Here is an 18,126-nt window from a genome sequence, read left to right as displayed (position 1 = left end):
ATTTCACGCCCGCCCTTATCGTCATATCACAAAATCCAACCGGGATGCTAGCAACTACAACAGATTTTTGATCGCATGGAATGTTATAACTAGGGCAAGTTTTTGTTGCAGTTTAATCCGTGGAAAGTTGCAGCAAAAAGTTGCATTTATTTTTTCACAAAAGTTGCACTAAAAGACCTTTTGCGCGGTTGACTAAAAAAACTAAAAAAGTCAACTTCCCAGTTCCACTCCCAAAATACAGTTTTCAATCCGCATTCTCTAGTGATTGACTAAAAAAAGGTCAGCTTTCCGGCTCAGCTCCCGAAATACCCGTAAGAGCGTTACTTCAGTGCTGATTTACGGTATTTCAGTCGAATTTGGCCGTGTATTTCACCAAAATCGAAAATACTTTCATGAAGAATCGAAAAAGTTGCGAAATGTTGCAAAAAGTGGCATGAAAAAAATAGACAAATGTTGCAAAAAGTTGCACTATAGGATTCCTTCAAACAACTTGAAACAGCATTCTACATATCTTTCGGCTATTCAGGAGCTGGAAAAAAAGTTGCAAAAACTTGGCCTAGTTATAACTGTTGATTAGAGAATTATTTTTTTTTTCAGTTGACCGCTTCTTCGCGCCCGCCTTCCAAACTTTCACGCCACGCCACCCCCCTCCCCAAGGGGGACACGACCCCCAGGTTGGGAACCACTGCGCTAGAGAGTACACAACACATTAGACAGGACAGGCTGAAAACTAGTTCATTAACAATTCGTCTGCTTACTAATATAACAGTAGGCAATTTGATCCTTGCTACGTCATAGCTAATTGCTTTTGCTCTACGGCAGATTATTATTAATAATAATGAGTTTTTTCAGTGGCGCGCGTCGCCGTTTCCGGCCTTGTGCGCCACGGACAAAATATGTTATCAAGGATTAAATTTTATTGCTCTGGGACATAATAGTTTATAGTTTATAATAGTTCAAAGTCCCCCTAAAAAACTAATGTGGGGACCCCAGTTTAAGAACATATCTGCTAAACGGATGCGTGGGATTGACTGCTGGCTTTTCCATCTCGATGAGGAGACTGTCTGTGAACACATTGCCTATATCCAGGCACGTAGCCAGAGGGGGTGTCGTGGGTCGGAACCCCCTCATTTGGAAGCGCAAAACCCCCTCCTTAAACGCGACACCCCGTCCTTCTCAAATGACCCTTCCGACGCTAATACTCGGTTGCAATTCAATAAGTCGTAGTATCAGTGTTGCGCGCGGCCAATTAACGAAAGACGCGTTGCCAATTAGCGAGATTCGTTCTTGCGCATTGTTTGTAATATTTTATTCGGCATGTTCAACAAAATGAAATATGCACAGTGAATAAATGAAGTCGCGATTTCGGTCGCCATGGTAATTATGCGAACATAAATCCAGAACAAAACCCACCATTTGCGGTGGTGGGGAAATAATTTTTTATTAACATGAAATAAATGCGATAAATCACATACAAAAAATGCTATGATAAATAACATGGGCCAGAGAAGACATGGCCAGTTCGCCCAGGGACAAGGGACACCGACAAACAAGGCCTCCACCAAAAACGCACAATCTATGGTGGTGGAGGCCGACAAACAACACAAAAAATACAGGGGCGAACTGGCGAGGTCCGACTGCAGGCATTATCATAACTATTGTGGTGGTGAATTTCAAAATAAAATTTATTGGTCATGAAGTGGGGGAACTCCTCCCCTTAGCAATTAGAACCACTCAGAAATTTCACTCGGAAAATTAAAACCACACTAGGGTCCTTTTTATGTTAATTTGGGGAGGAGTTCCGTGAAACAATCCGGTGTCCAGTTGCCTGCAGTCGAACCCCGTGATGGCTAGCGGATTAGGCTAAATTACCGGGAACAAAAAACACACAACAAAGAAAGAGCACGTGAATGGGGGGGGGGGAAGGGGGTCAAGTCCTCTCGCACGAGTGCACGTGCACAATGTAGCGTGACACGTTCTCCCGCTGAGATGATTGCGAAATCAGGATATTCATTGTCGCACGCTCGGTAATCGTTGCTAGCCTGATTTATCGCCTCTTCAACAAGCCTAGTGCTCTAGTTCCGCTGGCTTGAATAATCGCATCTGCAATAGGCCAGGTGCGCACGATATCATCGCTGGTCTACACATATACACAATCGCTTTTGCAATAGGCCTAGTACAAAAGATATCGCTAGCCTAACTACCGCGTCTCGGGCCTACTATGCTTTGGCTCCTATTTCCGATGGCTTGGATAAAATGCCGTTGAGCATATGCTGATTTGCGATTGCGATTAAAGAGTGACATCTCGAAACTGAATGACATCGGATGGCCCCAAACATGTGCGACGCGTGCGTACAATGTACTTTGTACAATGTACATGCGCTAATTCTTAAACATAACCATCAGAAGTAGTGTGTCAAGGCTTGAGTTATAAAAGAGGTAAGGTTTGAACCACCTGAGATCGGCGTCATTATGGCACACATTCCATAAAAACTCGTACATTTTGACTTGCGCAAAACGTCGCCGAGGCTACCTAGACGTAAGACGCATTGCTAAGCGCGCATCTTTAGTTGTTTAACGCGTTGATTAGCGCGCGTATTTACTTGTCCACGACAGACAAGCAGGGCGTGGTATGGTATGGTATGGTATGGAAGTATGGTATGGTATGGATCGATATTTTGGTATGGAATATGGAACAATGCAAGTATGGTATGGAATGGAAGATTTTAATCTATGGTATGGAACGACATTTCCATACTTCCATACTTTGGTGTTTTATACATTTTATCGTGATCTGTGCAAGCTTCATGAAGCGCACGTTGTTCGCTGTTCACGGAATACGATCGCTTTTATTATGTGTGAACATTGAACGCTGTGTAGGATCAAATACACGCTTGTGGAACGGTTTTAGGAGCACTTGGAATGGCATGATTTTGTGATGTAATGATGACAATGAGTAATGTTGATCCGATATTCTATCGGGTCTAGACATGACGTCTCCGAGCGTAGTCTATCATGTGAGGCAATAATTGGTAATGTTGGTTACTCCAACTACCTCATTCCTTGAGTGACGAGAGCTTACAAGCAATCATGATATATATATATATATAGGTCTAGCTCTGTCTGCGCTCAGACTTAGAGCACCATCACCGAGGTGATGGAAGTATCCATCAAAAAAGAGAGCATCAAAGATTTAGGTTATAAATTAAATTTCCCTTGAAAGTGCTGCTTCTGAGAATGTACTTAATGCTCAATGTGATTGATAATTACATTTCTTCTGAAACATTATCCGCACATTTATACTATTAACATACCGAGATATCTTATTGGTCATATTTCAAACGCTCTCGCATTAGGATTATAGATCAGGGGTGGGGTAGATTTAGTTTGAAATTCTCGCCACACTAACCCCAACCAAATACTGTACTAATAATCACGCATATATCGCTGAAGTATTGATCGCCTGCAGCTGAGATATTTAATGGTTGCGCCTATATTAGAAATTATTTTGCGAGTATTTACTTCAAACTTGCATGTGCCTCATGCCAATGTACCGGAAACGCGATGATATCGTTATGGAGCAGGGGCGTGCAACTTCTCTAGTCGGCGGGCCGGATAGAGGAAGATTAAATACTTGGCGGCCCGATTGCTGAATGGATGAATTATTCGCCCATATGTAAAAGGAATAAATCGTATTTATTGAATGTATTTTATCGAGAGCAATGTCACTTCAAAGCCTTTTCTTACCGATAATGAAAATACAATGTGGATTTGAGAACAGCATTGTCATACAGGAGAAGCCATGTCTGCTTCTCTCTGATCAACTAGCTCACAGTGCAATCCTTAATTAGGATTTCAAAGCGTTTGATAATCCCCTTTACCCCAAAATTTACCAAGATATCAATTCAGTAGGGTTGAGTACATCGTAAATACCGATAATGCAAGTCTTCTCGCTTCGAAGAACTTACCCGTATTAAGCTCTACTCTCGCACGCTGCGCAGTGCACAGACCTATGTAACAACATGTGGTCACTAAAATTTGACGTTTAGGCAAGTAGTGGGGAATCTTGGCAGACTGGGGCCGCGTGCAACATTATCATGTAAGACGGGAAACTGTCCGCGGGCCGGAAAAAATCTCGTTGCGGGCCGTATGTTGCCAGTCCCATTTATGGACGGTCCTAGATAACAATCTGCTGACTATCTCAATTTGCTCGCGGAAGCTGTAGATTAGAGGTACACGGCACCTCACCAAGGTGAACTAAACCTAACCAAAACAGACTCTGTGAAACTATTACGAGGAGTTAGATTCGCATCATGGCTAGTTTAAGCAATATTGACATCCGAAATATCAATAATATAGGTGCTAGAAAAGGTACTATACTTATGATATTGAAGTATTTGAAAGTATGGAATATGTATCAAGTATGGTATGGGACAATGTTGGTATGGTATGGAAAATTGCAAGTATGGTATGGAGAGAGTAAGGCAAGTATGGAGTATGGAAAATTATCGTTCCATACCATACCATACCATGCCCTGCAGACAAGGCAGTCGCTAATTAACAGCACTTCCGGACTCGTCGAAACCTTACCATACGCGTATAATCGTCAACACGAGGATGTTGTATAATCGTTATTTACGCATGTACTTAACTCTGATGAATTGATGCTATAATACTAAATACGAACTAAATCGGAACCCCCCCTTTTATTTCAACTAGCAAATTTACCTTTTCGTAGTATTCAAGTAGGTTTTAGCTTATTTGCCATACATGCACAATGCACATATTGCACAAGCTGCGATGTTTATAGACTAGCTTACTTCCAATTCCGGAAAAACAGTATTCAGTTTATTTGACAAAACCGGTTCCTGGGATCGTACATTTTAGTTATTAAAAATCTCTACTACTTTACTTGAGTATATATTTACGACTTTACACCTTCCATTTTAGTACCGACGATAAGCATCCTACATTTTGACCACATCTGGTTATGGCATTTATGCATGCGGCTTTTAACTGACTGGCACGTTACGATTGTTGTTTTATATTTTCGCAAGCAGTACCGCGGTAGCTTTCGATTGATACCCGTTTTATCAAATTTAATGTTCGAGAAGCCGGTCAAAGTTATCGTCGAATTGCCTGTAGCCAAATGGAATGTGAAACGTGAACCAAATACACTGAGCCGTGAGATTTGCTTGTGTCCAGTCCACACCACATAGTGGTTATAGATAGCAAGATAGGCTATATGTCATGAAGAACAACATACGAACTTCGTGGGACAACATATAGAAGTGTATAATCACAAAACATGCGTCAGCGGGAGATCATTATTATCTATGTTTATGGCTGACGATAAAATATATTGAAGGAAGCTTTGCAGCATTATAGAATCTGTACGACGACCAGAGGGCATGGCTGCGCGAGTGCGCGTTCAGCAGTCTCTCGTTATCGCCTTCCACCAATTCAGAGAATAAAACCCGCTGCACACTGACCTCGCGACGCAACATCGGGAGTTCTGCGTTGCGAGTTGCGAGTCGTAAGTCGCGAAGCAATGCACAGATTACACACTGGTCCCGGCAGTGCCCACAAGCTGCAACTACAGCTCTGGCGCGTTCTGTCCGAAGTCTCGAAATGGATACACATTGCACAGCTTCAGATAGATCGCAAAATGAACATTTCGATGGGTATACATGGATTTGTCAATGAATAATATGACATCTTATATGCATACACTTTTCCATTGACGAACCAATATCATATTTCAATGCTGAAAACGCATAATCTGGGTGACCCAGTTGAAGGCGCTATTTCCGGTTGCCGATCCCAATTTCTGGAGTTCTAGCTGTAGCCTACTATGCTACACACACCAAACCTTTCTGTATTCCATTGCCTCAGTAACTGCATCAAACTGTCAAGCACTCATACATTAATTTCTCGATACGATAGAGAACAACATTCAAATGCATTATAATTTTATTGTAAATGAATTAAGTCTTAATATTCAAATATAACTCTGGGATTCTTTCCTTTTCAATCCTCGATTCGCCCTCAGGTATCAAGCATTGAAATTGATCCGTGGGTCTGGTTGATTCATTCTCCATAATGATGCATAGTCCATTTCTGACTAGCCACTACATTTCGTACCGAAGTCTGATAAAGAGGAGAATAGACGAAATCGAACATCAAGAATTACACTGCTGCTACCTAGTCAACAAAAAGATTTTCAGACGTCGTGTACTGACATGTACCGGTATCTGTAATATACATCCGTGAACCCATGACATATCACGATTATATGTACCTGCTTAACCCAGTTTCCAACCAATGTACATTGTACACTGTACGTACAGGTTAAAATGAATCAGATAAGGTATATATCTAATAAATCCACGTGTAGACATACAATGACTGAGAGTTTCACGGTACCGGTACTGCCGGAACTGGTTTGCCTTTGGTAATTACCAAGTACCGGCACTGCTTACAGTAGAATGTAGTCTAAATTCAATGAGGAAACAATTATACATGCCAAAACACGCAATACCCGGACAAACTATTGCGGTGACATAGAGCTAACGATCAATAACTGCTGACCAGTCGCTCGCAACTCGCGAGTCGCGACAAAGTTGAAAATTTTCAGCAGCGGCCTTAATGTTCTACAACTACTTATCATATTTTCGTCACCTTTATCACTCTCAATATGCTTTGCCGCAGTGCGCCCGCGGAATCCATTTATATCTGAAAGATGAGAGACTCATGTGGCAATCTCAGTACTGCGTACACGTGCAGTCGGGATTGTTTCGTGATAGATGTTGCAGATGCTATTGAAATTCTTTTCAGAGAAGGAAATCTACGTTTTCTAGTCACCATTACCAGTTTTATTTCGGCCTTCTCAACACTGACCAGTGAACAGTATTACCATCTAAAACAGGGGCGGGCAACTTCTTGAATCGGCGGGCCGGATATAGAAAAATTAAGTACTTGACGGGCCGGATTGCTGAATCGATACATTATTCGCCCATTTATCCACATGTACAATTAATAAATCGTGTTTAATTAATGTACTTCAACTACAGCAATGTCACTTCAAATCCATTTCTCGTCAATGTGGATTTGAGAATAGCATTGGTGTACAGGCGCCACCATGTCTGCTTCTCTCTGATCTATCAACACACGGTGCAATCATAGTGTCCTGTATGGTGTGGCCAGAAGCATATCTCACAGCTCTGTGAAATTGGTCTACGTCACACTCACCGTTTGGTCAAAGGTAATTTGACGGTATTTTTGGCCGGCTTCCCGAGCATTAAATTTGATAAAATTGGTATCAATCGAAAGCTATACCGCGGTACTGATTGCGAAAATATACATTTTATTCTTCTCGTGGTCCTGGAACCCCCAAAACTAGCCTCGAATGTTGCATTGTAACGGAGTTGATTGCGACCCAACCATGCCGTCTGGGAGCAGGTGGGAAGCAGCGTAAAGCGCCAGCGTATTGCCCATTGTTGCGCAACCGGTTGAGCATTCACACTCTCACTCTCGTGCAAACTAGCTCCTGTGCTGCTGATAAGGCATATGGTTGCGTCTAAATACCAAACACCATTACAATGACACATTCGAGGTTGCCTATAATGCAAGTCTTCTCGCTTCGACGAACGTACGCGCAATCTTCACTATCGTACGCTGCGCACACACACATACGTTAACATACAGTCACCAAAATTTTACGTTGTTAGCAAGTAGTGGGGGATCTCGGCAGACTGGCCGCTATGGCCACATTATCATGTAAGACGGGAAACTGTCCGCGGGCCGTATGTTGCCCGCCCCTGATCTGAAAGGTGTCGCAGTCATCTAGAAAGGCGCTCTTGATTTCTCGAATTGAGGATTTGGCCATTCATTCCGCGTGTTTATTTGCCATGTCACAATTACGTCGTGACCTGAATTTGCGAAAATCGGATGGTATGCCCTAACACAATATATCCTATACTACGTGATCATATAAAGCAGCGATTCCCAACCGCGGCCCTGAGGGCCGCATGCGGCTCGCAGATAGCCTTCTTGCGGCCCCCACAAAATATTAAGAAATCGAGTCTTGACAAAAAATAAAATTTAACATTCCTGAAATGCACGTACTTGGCTTGGAGTCTGAAGTTTTTTAATTAGGATTGCAGGATAGTCGTAAGTAGACTGCTAACGTTACGTCGCTGCTGTTTCACTGCAATGTGTCCCTTGAGCGAGCAGTAGCTATAGATATAGGTATATACAGGACCATAACTGCGGCACGACACACCCTCCAATTAGGGGGGGAGGCGAGCTCGAAGGGGGCTCAAAATTATTTCGTGAATAAGTATAAATTATAGAGTATTTTTTGAAAATTTGTGCATCTTTTTACTCTAGACGTGATTTCATGCTGCCAAATATCTTGACTTTTGGGGACTCATCCCCCCAAAAAAATATATTTATCGAAATGGTCGTATCGGCGTTTGTCGTTATCGCGCCACGACGCACCAAGACATATTAAGTTTTACGCCATGTTACATGCGACTCCAAGAAGTGTTTCAGAACGATTGGCAGCGAGAAAACTTTGGCCGAAAAGGACTGCCCTTATGCTGACCGAAGCTTCGTTACATATACAAAATACTGTCTTGGCAATCTGAGCCACACAAGACACATATCATGCCGCAGGGACATATTATATTCCAGGGAAGAGATACCAATTTGAAATAGTGTGCGCCTCTTAGTTTAGTAACATACGTTTGGGCTATTCTATATTTTTTGATATAGCAGACAGCAGGTTACGAAATAACATCATATTACGGGGTCATACTAACGAGTTCTGCAGTGTCCAAGACACCTCACTTAGCTCTACCGGTAAATATCATTACGTAAGCAGCGAGGACAATAAATTTATAGCAATATATATGCAATTCCCAATAATATTGACCGATTTTATCATAAATTATCGAAAATTTCGCGCCTCGCGCTAGCTCACTTAACGGTACAGCTAATTTCGTGGTAAAAGCGAACAAGGTGATAAGGGTGGGTTTTTCACCCTATGGGAGCCCAAGACCAAAGATTTTTTGAGGGAGGGGGGTGCCAACGGATATACGCCCGAAGAAGTTTAATTATTATTGAGGGGTCCTACCTTTTCAAACACACCTCCTTCGGCTCTGCCTGTAAAACTGATTACGTGAGCAGAGAGAGGATAAAACTTGATAGCAATATACATGCGATTGCCGATCATGTTGACCGATTCAATTATAAATTACAGAAAATTTTCGCGCTTCGCGCGTTTAGGCAATAAAAGCTGACTCACTAAACGGCCCCGAAAGCAGCATAATTGGTAGTCCTACAGCTCACGACCGAAGCGTCTGAAGCGTCGAAGCGTTGAAAGATACTGTCGTACTGATTCTAAAAATACGAATTGAAATCTCGCCAGGGCAATAAAACTGCTCCGAAATAGCCACCAAAGGTCGATTGTTCTGAACAATGGGAGTGCAGCAACACAAAGACCATAACAATGGCCAATGGCTTCGAGCGATTGATCGGAACAGTGCCAATTTTCATATTCTGATGACTATTTTGGGTCCGTTTCACTGCCCTGGTATTCGTGCGGCCCCGACCGTACTCTGAAATTCTAAATTTGGCCCCGACACCGAAAAAGGTTGGGAACCACTGATATAAAGTAATATTGCGGCTTGGCCTTGATATTTCTCAATTCTCACCGCGAACAATAAGTATTCCACGTTCCTTCCGTGTAGCAAATCCTGAAATGTTATGGAATATCAGCTCATTGGTGTCGCGAGAATAGTCGGTTTCGTCATTCCTGTGATGTACGAATCATGAATATGATTGGGTACTTAACAATGGCTAACCATGCTTCATTACATGACATGGCAGTATTCATATGACTCTGTACTGTGCAATGTTATGGGAATTCCAGAGGCTTCACAGGTCCATGAGATCACAAAGGTCAATCAGGCAGTATTGTCGAGAATCTCGATTAAAAGTAGGACCGGGCACAATGATTCGAGTACTCAAATCTGAATCCAGTGATAAATTTAATGATTCGAGTCGAGTAGTAAAAGAAGATTTTTTCGAGTACAGAAATTATACGATCATCGCAACTGAAAGCTAATTTACTAACGACAATTATAGTTTAGATACAATTTTCCACCGAGGAAGCCTTAAAACCCTGATCGACCGTGTCGCAGCATACGAGACATAGTACAAAGAAACGAACGTTACTTGAAATAACACATTTCCGAAGTCATGATCAACCCCCAACATTGTCAAGAAGTGCAATGAAATCGGTATGGTCGAAAAAATACCGAATTGGATTTAATGTGATAGATAACGGGCATTATGATCCTTGGGGTGGCATAAAAGGTACATCTTTGAACTTCGACAGTTTACATTCTGTTGTGATGTCGTAATGAGTGATACTTGGATAGTCGACTCGACTCGAATCGTACGTACGTGATTCGGAATCGAATCACTCAGGGACTCGATTTTGCCCAGCCCCAATAAAAAGGGAGAGTTAACTGATATAATTCCATATTTATACAATGATTGCCTCGGAAATATCATTTTATTGAATTATTATGCTTAGACCTTTTCGTAGAGTAGGTATAGCCGTGTCCGTCGTTGGTGAATTTATATGTAAACAGATACTTCATACCAGCAAGATGTACGAATCTTTTGCCCAGGGATATACAACATGCCGTATGCAGGACCGTAACTGCCGCACCCCAAACCCCCCAATTGGGGAGGGGCGAGCTCGAAGAGGCCCAAAATTATTTCGTGAATTAGCATAAATTATAGAGTATTTTTTGAAAATTTATGCGACATTTCAAATTTTTTTCGCGTTACGCGCGATTTAAGTGGACCAAATATCGTGATTATTTGGTACTCTTCCCCAAAGAAAAGAACACGCAAGATTTTTAGAAATGGACATATCGGCGTTGGCCAACACCGCGACACGACGCACCAAGACATATAACGATTTAGGACATATTACATGCGACTCGAAGAAGTGTGCCAGAACGATCGGCAGCGTAAAAACCTTGGCCGAAAAGGACTGCCGTTACGCTGACCAAAAACTTCGTTATATATACAAAATACATATAGGTTTAATTGTCCATAGCCTAGGCGCCTAAATGACTGGCGCCGAATGTTCCTGTCTTGGCAATCTGAACCTCAGAAGACGAATTCCATCCCGCAGGGAAAAACTATACGCCAGTCAAGAAATACCAATTTGAAATCGTGTGCGTCTTTTAGTTTAGTACGTTTGCCCGATTCTATATTTTATTTTTATATAGCACGAAATAACATCATGTAACGAAGTCATACCAACGGGTCCGCCCGCCCGAAGATGTTTAATTATTATTTACGGGCCCTACAGTTTTCAAGACACCTCACTCAGCTCTAGGCCTACCGGTAAATTTGATAAAGTGAGCAGAGAGGACAATAAATTGATAGCAATATATATGCAATTACCGATCTTATTGACCGATTTTATCGTTAATTATCGAAAATTTTTGCGCTTCGCGCTGACTCACTACCCAGTACGGCTGATTTCGTGGCTAAATCGATCAACACGATTGGGGGGTTGGTTTATCACCCTGTGGGAGCCCGGGACCCAATTTTTTGGGGGATCTGACGAAGTTCTGTTTCGTTCCTGCCAACGGGTATACGCCCGAAGATCTTCAATTATTATTGAGGGGTCCAACCTTTTCAAATACATCTCACGCAGCTCCATCGGTAAATCTGATTACGTCAGCAGACAGGGGATAAAAATTGATAGCAATATAATGCAATCACCGATGATACTGACCGATTCAATCTTGAAGTCTTGAAATTCGCGCTTCTCGCGTCTAGGCTAGAATAGGTGGCCCACTAAACGAACACCCAATATTGATGACAAGTAGCGGCCAAGAGTGGGTGGAGAAAGGGGGGTCTGAGGGGAGAAGCCCCCCAGAAGTCCGGTTTATCACCCTATAGGGGGCCCAAGACCAACGGTTTTTTTTTTGGGGGGGGGGCTGACGAAGTGCTGTTACGGCACTGGTCGTATGCATGGTACCATACATTTTCGTATGTACTTCGCATTGACTCACGGACTGTACAACGCGCACTGTCACTATCACGTATGTTCCATTCATTTACTTCGATATGAGGATTTGAGGAAGTAATCAATTGCCTCTTTTTTTACAGTTCAGTACTGCAAAATGACTTGAGATTACCGAATTATTTATGTAGCGCGAGACAGCTGCTATGAACGCATCAGTAGGCAAATCGCTCGTTGTAAAGGCCACTGACTAATTTACCAACGCGATGCAATTACGGTATGCCTCTCACATTCGAGCGTGACTACTAAGCCGATTTACCGGTTCAATCCAGCCTACCCCGATGTATCATACTTGATTGGAGGCCTAGTTGCTAATTCGAGACATCGAGAAATGGTGGTCTGTTATAGTTATATGCCGCTGTCATTGAATATGAAAACCGAAACTGAGTAGAAAAGGCAGGAACTATGATTCCAATTCTTTCTCTCAGTTATTTGTATCGCGGTTGTTCGATACTCCTACACTGTTAAGTACCATATCAACTTGAGCCTAATGGTGGCTGAGGCATTTTATAAGTACAGGAAGTGGAATATGTAGCGATTGGCTGCAATTGGAAGTGATTTACCGACAGATCAGCGATCATACCAGTCTTTTCGAACGCTAGTGATACGGGCAAAGTCGGGCATGGTAGTCATAGGTAGGGCTGGGCAAAATCGAGTACCTGAGTGATTCGATTCTGAATCACGTAAAATGCTTCGAGTCGAGTCGAGTATTCGAGTATCACTCATTATGATGTCACAACAGAATGTACTATGCCAAAGTTCAAATATCTACCTTTAATGCCACCACGCAGAACATAATGCCTGCTACCCGTCACATTAAATATACTTTGGTAATTTTTCGACCATACCGACTTCATTGCCCTTCTTGACAATGTCGTGGAACGATCATGACTTCGGAAATGTGTTATTTCCAGTCATGATCGTAGCTTTGTACTATGTCTATTATGCTACGACACGGCCAATCAAGGTTTCAAGGCTTCCTCAGTGGAAAATATTATCAAAAATAGAATTTTCGTTAGTTAATTAACTTTCAGTTGCGAGGAGCGTATATTTTCAGTACTCGAAAAAATCGTCTTTTACTACTCGACTCGAATCATTAAAATTAATACTCGATTCAGATTCGAGTACTCGAATCATTGTGCCCAGCCCTAGTCATAGGGTACGTGTTTGGTACGACATTGCGTCTCCAGATTAGTGGTCATTTTACACCAGGCCCATACCGGTACTCCTTTTTATGATTCATGAGCTGTCGACTTACAAGTATATCACGCCCGAGTTTAGTTGTAGGCTTTTAGTAGGACGCCGCTTAAGATGCAATGCTATGTGTTTATAGTTCAGGTATTTAAAGCATTTATGTGTAATGTGTATTTGTATATAAATAGAGTTCCTCAGGAGCCAGGGTGCCTCCATGGTAGTTGCTTTGCCTGATAGTATTAACACGTTTTCGTGAATGGAGGGTCTATTTTACAAGTTTCACAAGCTGAGTACGTAGTTTATTTTTCAATAGATCATGAGAAATGAAGTTGACGATTATAATCCGATACCGATTTACTAAATACGTGATATCGGACACGCATCCGAACCAGGCTTTCAGGCTCGATCGCTGCATTTCTCTGTATTAAGTCATTACCTGACTCATAAACATGCTTTGAAAGAGAGTTCAGATTAATTCTAATCAGTGTACCTGTAGAAGTCAACATTATCTAGCGAGATATGGTCCTAAATACCACGAATATAAACCTGGTATGAAATACAATGCGGTAAATAGCAATGATTCATCGCCACTTCCGCGAGGTTCGTGCAGACTGCGGGTCTGTTTTGATCTCTAGCCGTCTCCGGGAGATGACGTCAACGATATTACCCGAGTTCATTGTTCGCAGAAATGCTGCGTACCGGTACCTCGAATCCACGATTCTGAGGTATAGGCCTGTGGCATGCTACAAATGTTTGTTTATTAAGGTGTGTGTCATGGACTTTAATTTAACATGTGTCATTAATATGTTACACATATATACAAGACCAAGTGCTGTTAGAAGATTGGCGATTAGTGTTCCGGTATTAGTACTATGCAATGGCTGGTAGCCTGCATCCTACCTGGTTTTTACTTTATGGTTTTCTGTTCACGGATCTGGTCTCTAATCATGCCACTGTACCGTCGAAGTAGTGATATCTAAATGGTTGCAGAGCTCAAGATGGTTGCGGAGCTTGAGATGAATACAGTAACGGATCATGTTGTGTCCGAAGTGTATTTTGTGGATGCAAGTGCGCCACAGTCGTACATGAGATCAGACTTGGACCACTACATAATTCTAGCTGTCTAATTTCACTAAATTAGAGCGAAATCCCAGTAATCTAATTCTAATCTAATTTTGTGAATTACTCTTATGGTCTAATTTTAATTCTAATCTAATTTGTCATGTGTTCATATGCTCTAATTTTAATTCTAATCTATTTTTTTGTTTTTCTTCAAATGCCTATTTGACCGCGGCATTTGACAGGGAGTTAACAAGAATATTCCTGTCGCACTGGGAAATCCAGTGTCAAGCCGCCATCGCATTACTTACACCGTATATGAATAGTAGTTATTGTGCGACGAATAATAGCCATGCTGGTATAGTAGCTTGTTTGTCTGTTTTATTGAACAATTCTGACGTTTATCGCCTAATCATGTTATTTGCGCCATGATAACAACTGCTGTAATGTGCATGTGCGACTGTGCGTGCATTGATCATTATTCGCGTTATTCCAAATTCACAGATCAGATCGCTGGCTTCGAAATATGACCTCTCCGGCCGCGTATTGATGACCCCTGGTATAGGGCAAAACTAGCAAACCTTGGTATACAGAGTTTAATCATGCTCATGGTTTTGAGACTCCAGTGTGATTTGATGCGATCTGATCATTGCTGGATTTATTCCTCATTGACAATTTCATTCAATTTACAAGTTTTTCCAAATTCAGTGATTCTAATTCTAATTTTGATCTAATTAGAAAAAAGCTGTGAAGCTCTAATTCTAATTCTAATCTAATTCGTAAAAATCTCTGTAGCTCTAATTCTAATTCTAATCTAATTCAAAAAAGGCGAACATTTTCTAGTTGTCCAAGTCTGCATGAGATGTGCTGCAGTTTCATTTTGGTTGTGGCCCATCCTGCAATTTCTTTCAGTGTTTTGTTTCGGAATTCATTGATGATTGCACTTGGTTTTGAGCGACCGGTCCTGTGCTGCGAAAATGAATCCTTCGCTCGTCGGTTTCGGGCCGGAGCTGGCTAGCCAGGTTCATGAAAGCTTGTCGACATGGGGCTGTGAAGTGTGAAGTTAATTCGTGCACTGACTTGCATATAGCTCCTCTGGTTTTAAGTGTTGCATTTTTCACTGAGCTCGTGGTGATTTTGCTATTATTGTGGTTCTTTTTATGATGTTCTATGACAAGTACCGATTAGTTTATTCAGCGTTATCAATATTTTCTTTCTAATACTATTCCTGATAAATACACAGACACGCGGTTCTGGAGCATCCTACCCTGAGAGAAATGTGGACATTGAAGTAACGTTTCAAAATATCAGTAAATAGTCAGATATTTACTCCTTTGTGAGACACGAAGAAGATATAGGATTACCGCTCTGGCATGGCCGACAATTATTGGGACAATGTACACATTAGTGAGCGGTTCTAAAAAGAAAACAGCATTTTAATTTGCATGTTTTTTAACAAAACGAGCCTGTGACACTCAAATTTCCCGCATCTCATTACTGCCCAGAACAGAAAGGGTAGTCGATACATTTAATCTTGAATCGGCGGGAGTAAGGACGGCAGTCGCCGGGCGGAAGACAGAATGGTGTGCGGTCATAGTGACCGTTTTGCGTGAATCGAAGGGGGTCTAAAATATATTTCGGAACTGTTTGCAGAAGAATCCTTTAATTGTCATTAATATTGTTGTAGAAGAGAGTGGCCCGTTTGGCCTGGGAGACCAAGTGCATCACGGAACAAATTACCAAATAAGGCACAATTACCTTTATGGAATGGTTTTGAGCATTTACCGCCGGTATGAACAAGACGATTGAGGCGATATGCGTGCGACTACAGATATGGGAACGCGTATATTCATTGTCCCGCAGTTGTGGGAAATGCGTGAATAATAAGCTCGTGCAATCTATATGCCGGTGCTTGAAGATCGGGTTCGATCTTCGATGGTTAACCGTTTGCCAGCTCTTTTGTGTACGTGTCTGTAATTCAATATCCTGGAATTGCCGCATGCTACGCTATGAACGTGTACAGTGTACACGAAGTGGATAATCGCACCAAACTTGCTGGCATCATGATCTTATGAAATTATTTCATGCGTAATTCTGGGCACGAATGCGCCGTTGTAGTAAGTAGTGGAATCACGAACGAGCGAGAGTGTATCATTCGACTATGAAGTAGCTGATCAATGAGATCTCTTGATCATCTATATTTCATAAATCTCCCGATGTATAACTGCCTTGTTTCCTCATATTCATAATCTTATGATCGTAAACAGATTTTACAAGATTGTGCGATGGATTTGTGACGCTAACGCGTTTGACATTCCGCTCGAGTATCGTGTGCGACTCCTATAGGCCGGACTCTAGAAATCACCGTGATCCGGTCCGATAAACTCCGGTAATAATGATCTATTCACAGGATGATATTGAAGATTGATTGAAACAATGCAAACACGACAATAAAAACTCAAATATCAAACCCAATCCTTATCTGAAGTAATTATGCTAACTTGGACTTAGCATGTGGTTTATTTCTATGAACGTTTCACTTCAACTATTGATTCGAGGGTGGAAGAGGGCTGTCATATTATCACTAAAAAGTACTGTTCCGGTTCTGATCCAACTCCGGCCGAATCAGAAAAAAGTGCTAATCCCGCTCCGGCTAAAAATGAGAATATCCGGACTGATATCCAATCCAGCTCCGGTCCATGCTCCGCCCTAGTTTACAGATAAATATCTTGTTGTCCTCACAACACATACGCAGGGCCATAGTCAGATTACGACTGAAACAAAGGGAGAATAGAAATATGTAGACTTATATCGTCGTTATCTGGAGCCAATATTCTAGCGGATTATTACTGCATTGAACCATCGTACTTTTGTCGATTCCATTGCTTGCGAATAAACGTTTGCTAGAATAGATCCCGTAATCCGTAGTATATTGTAATATACTATTATGTATATCAAGTGAAGAACAAGGGCATGAATTTTGTGGTTAACATTTTGGAATCAGTTAACTGACGATTTGAATCTGGCCCGCGACGCAAATTGAGTGTGACACCACCGATGAAAAAGGTTAAAAATCACTGCTGTAGACTATTGTGTACTTAAGTTCGATTGATGTTATGTGGAGCATATTTGTTAAGTGGCTTTTAGATCTAAGTGTTGTATCAACATTACGAAAGATCTCGCATAATTGGTGTTGCGTGATCATCCGTATTTTGGGCAACATATCACGATGTTTTATTTGATCTGTTTCTGTTTTAGTTCTAGTACTGTAGTGAGCCCTCAAGATTACAGGACCTCGATATGACATTTCAACCTCGCTTATCGACACATGCGTCTATGATTTTCATCACTACTCATTTTATTTTATCACTTGTTTCTTATTGCCATCGCATAGGCGCAGGTACATGTCTGATTTCAAAGACTACTTCAAGTCGCTTCGAATCCTTCCCATCTTGCCATGTTATCGCAGTCTTGTGGTCTTTTGAGATATTGGAGTCGTCATTAAACTGATCGGAATGCTGCTGAATGTTAGTTATTCTGCGGGCGCCAAATATGATATACTTCGGTACTATCAGCATTTAGTCTTTGCATTCTCAACCGTTTAACGTGCAGGCTGACTGTGAGCTTTTGCTGATTACTGTATTATTATACGCGATACCAAGGCGTATAACCACAAAACACAGATTTCCGTTTTAGTGATGCCGAATTGGAAATACAGTGTGATTCATAATACTGGTGAAGGCTGACGGAAC

At 41.7% G+C, this 18,126-nt stretch overlaps 1 long non-coding RNA gene across 2 annotated transcripts in view; it reads right to left on the bottom strand.

The window, feature by feature from the left end:
- LOC145434565 (uncharacterized) overlaps nt 1-18,126 on the bottom strand; it is a 124,381-nt gene that overhangs the window by 45,129 nt on the left and 61,126 nt on the right. Inside the window, exon 1 of one of the 2 annotated variants that reach the window (XR_013913466.1) lies at nt 9,154-9,205. The exons of the other annotated variant lie outside the window; for it this stretch is intronic. This is a non-coding gene — a long non-coding RNA (uncharacterized LOC145434565). Of the gene's footprint in view, nt 1-9,153; nt 9,206-18,126 lie in introns of those variants that run through there. 2 annotated transcript variants of the gene reach the window in all.

This window comes from Botryllus schlosseri, chromosome 1, assembly GCF_051294905.1.
Source record: "Botryllus schlosseri isolate E-star chromosome 1, Bs_hap1, whole genome shotgun sequence".
In the NCBI taxonomy this organism is placed as follows: Eukaryota; Metazoa; Chordata; class Ascidiacea; order Stolidobranchia; family Styelidae; genus Botryllus; species Botryllus schlosseri.
Note: the sequence above shows the minus strand (reverse complement) of the source record. Positions and strands in the feature narration are given on the sequence as shown.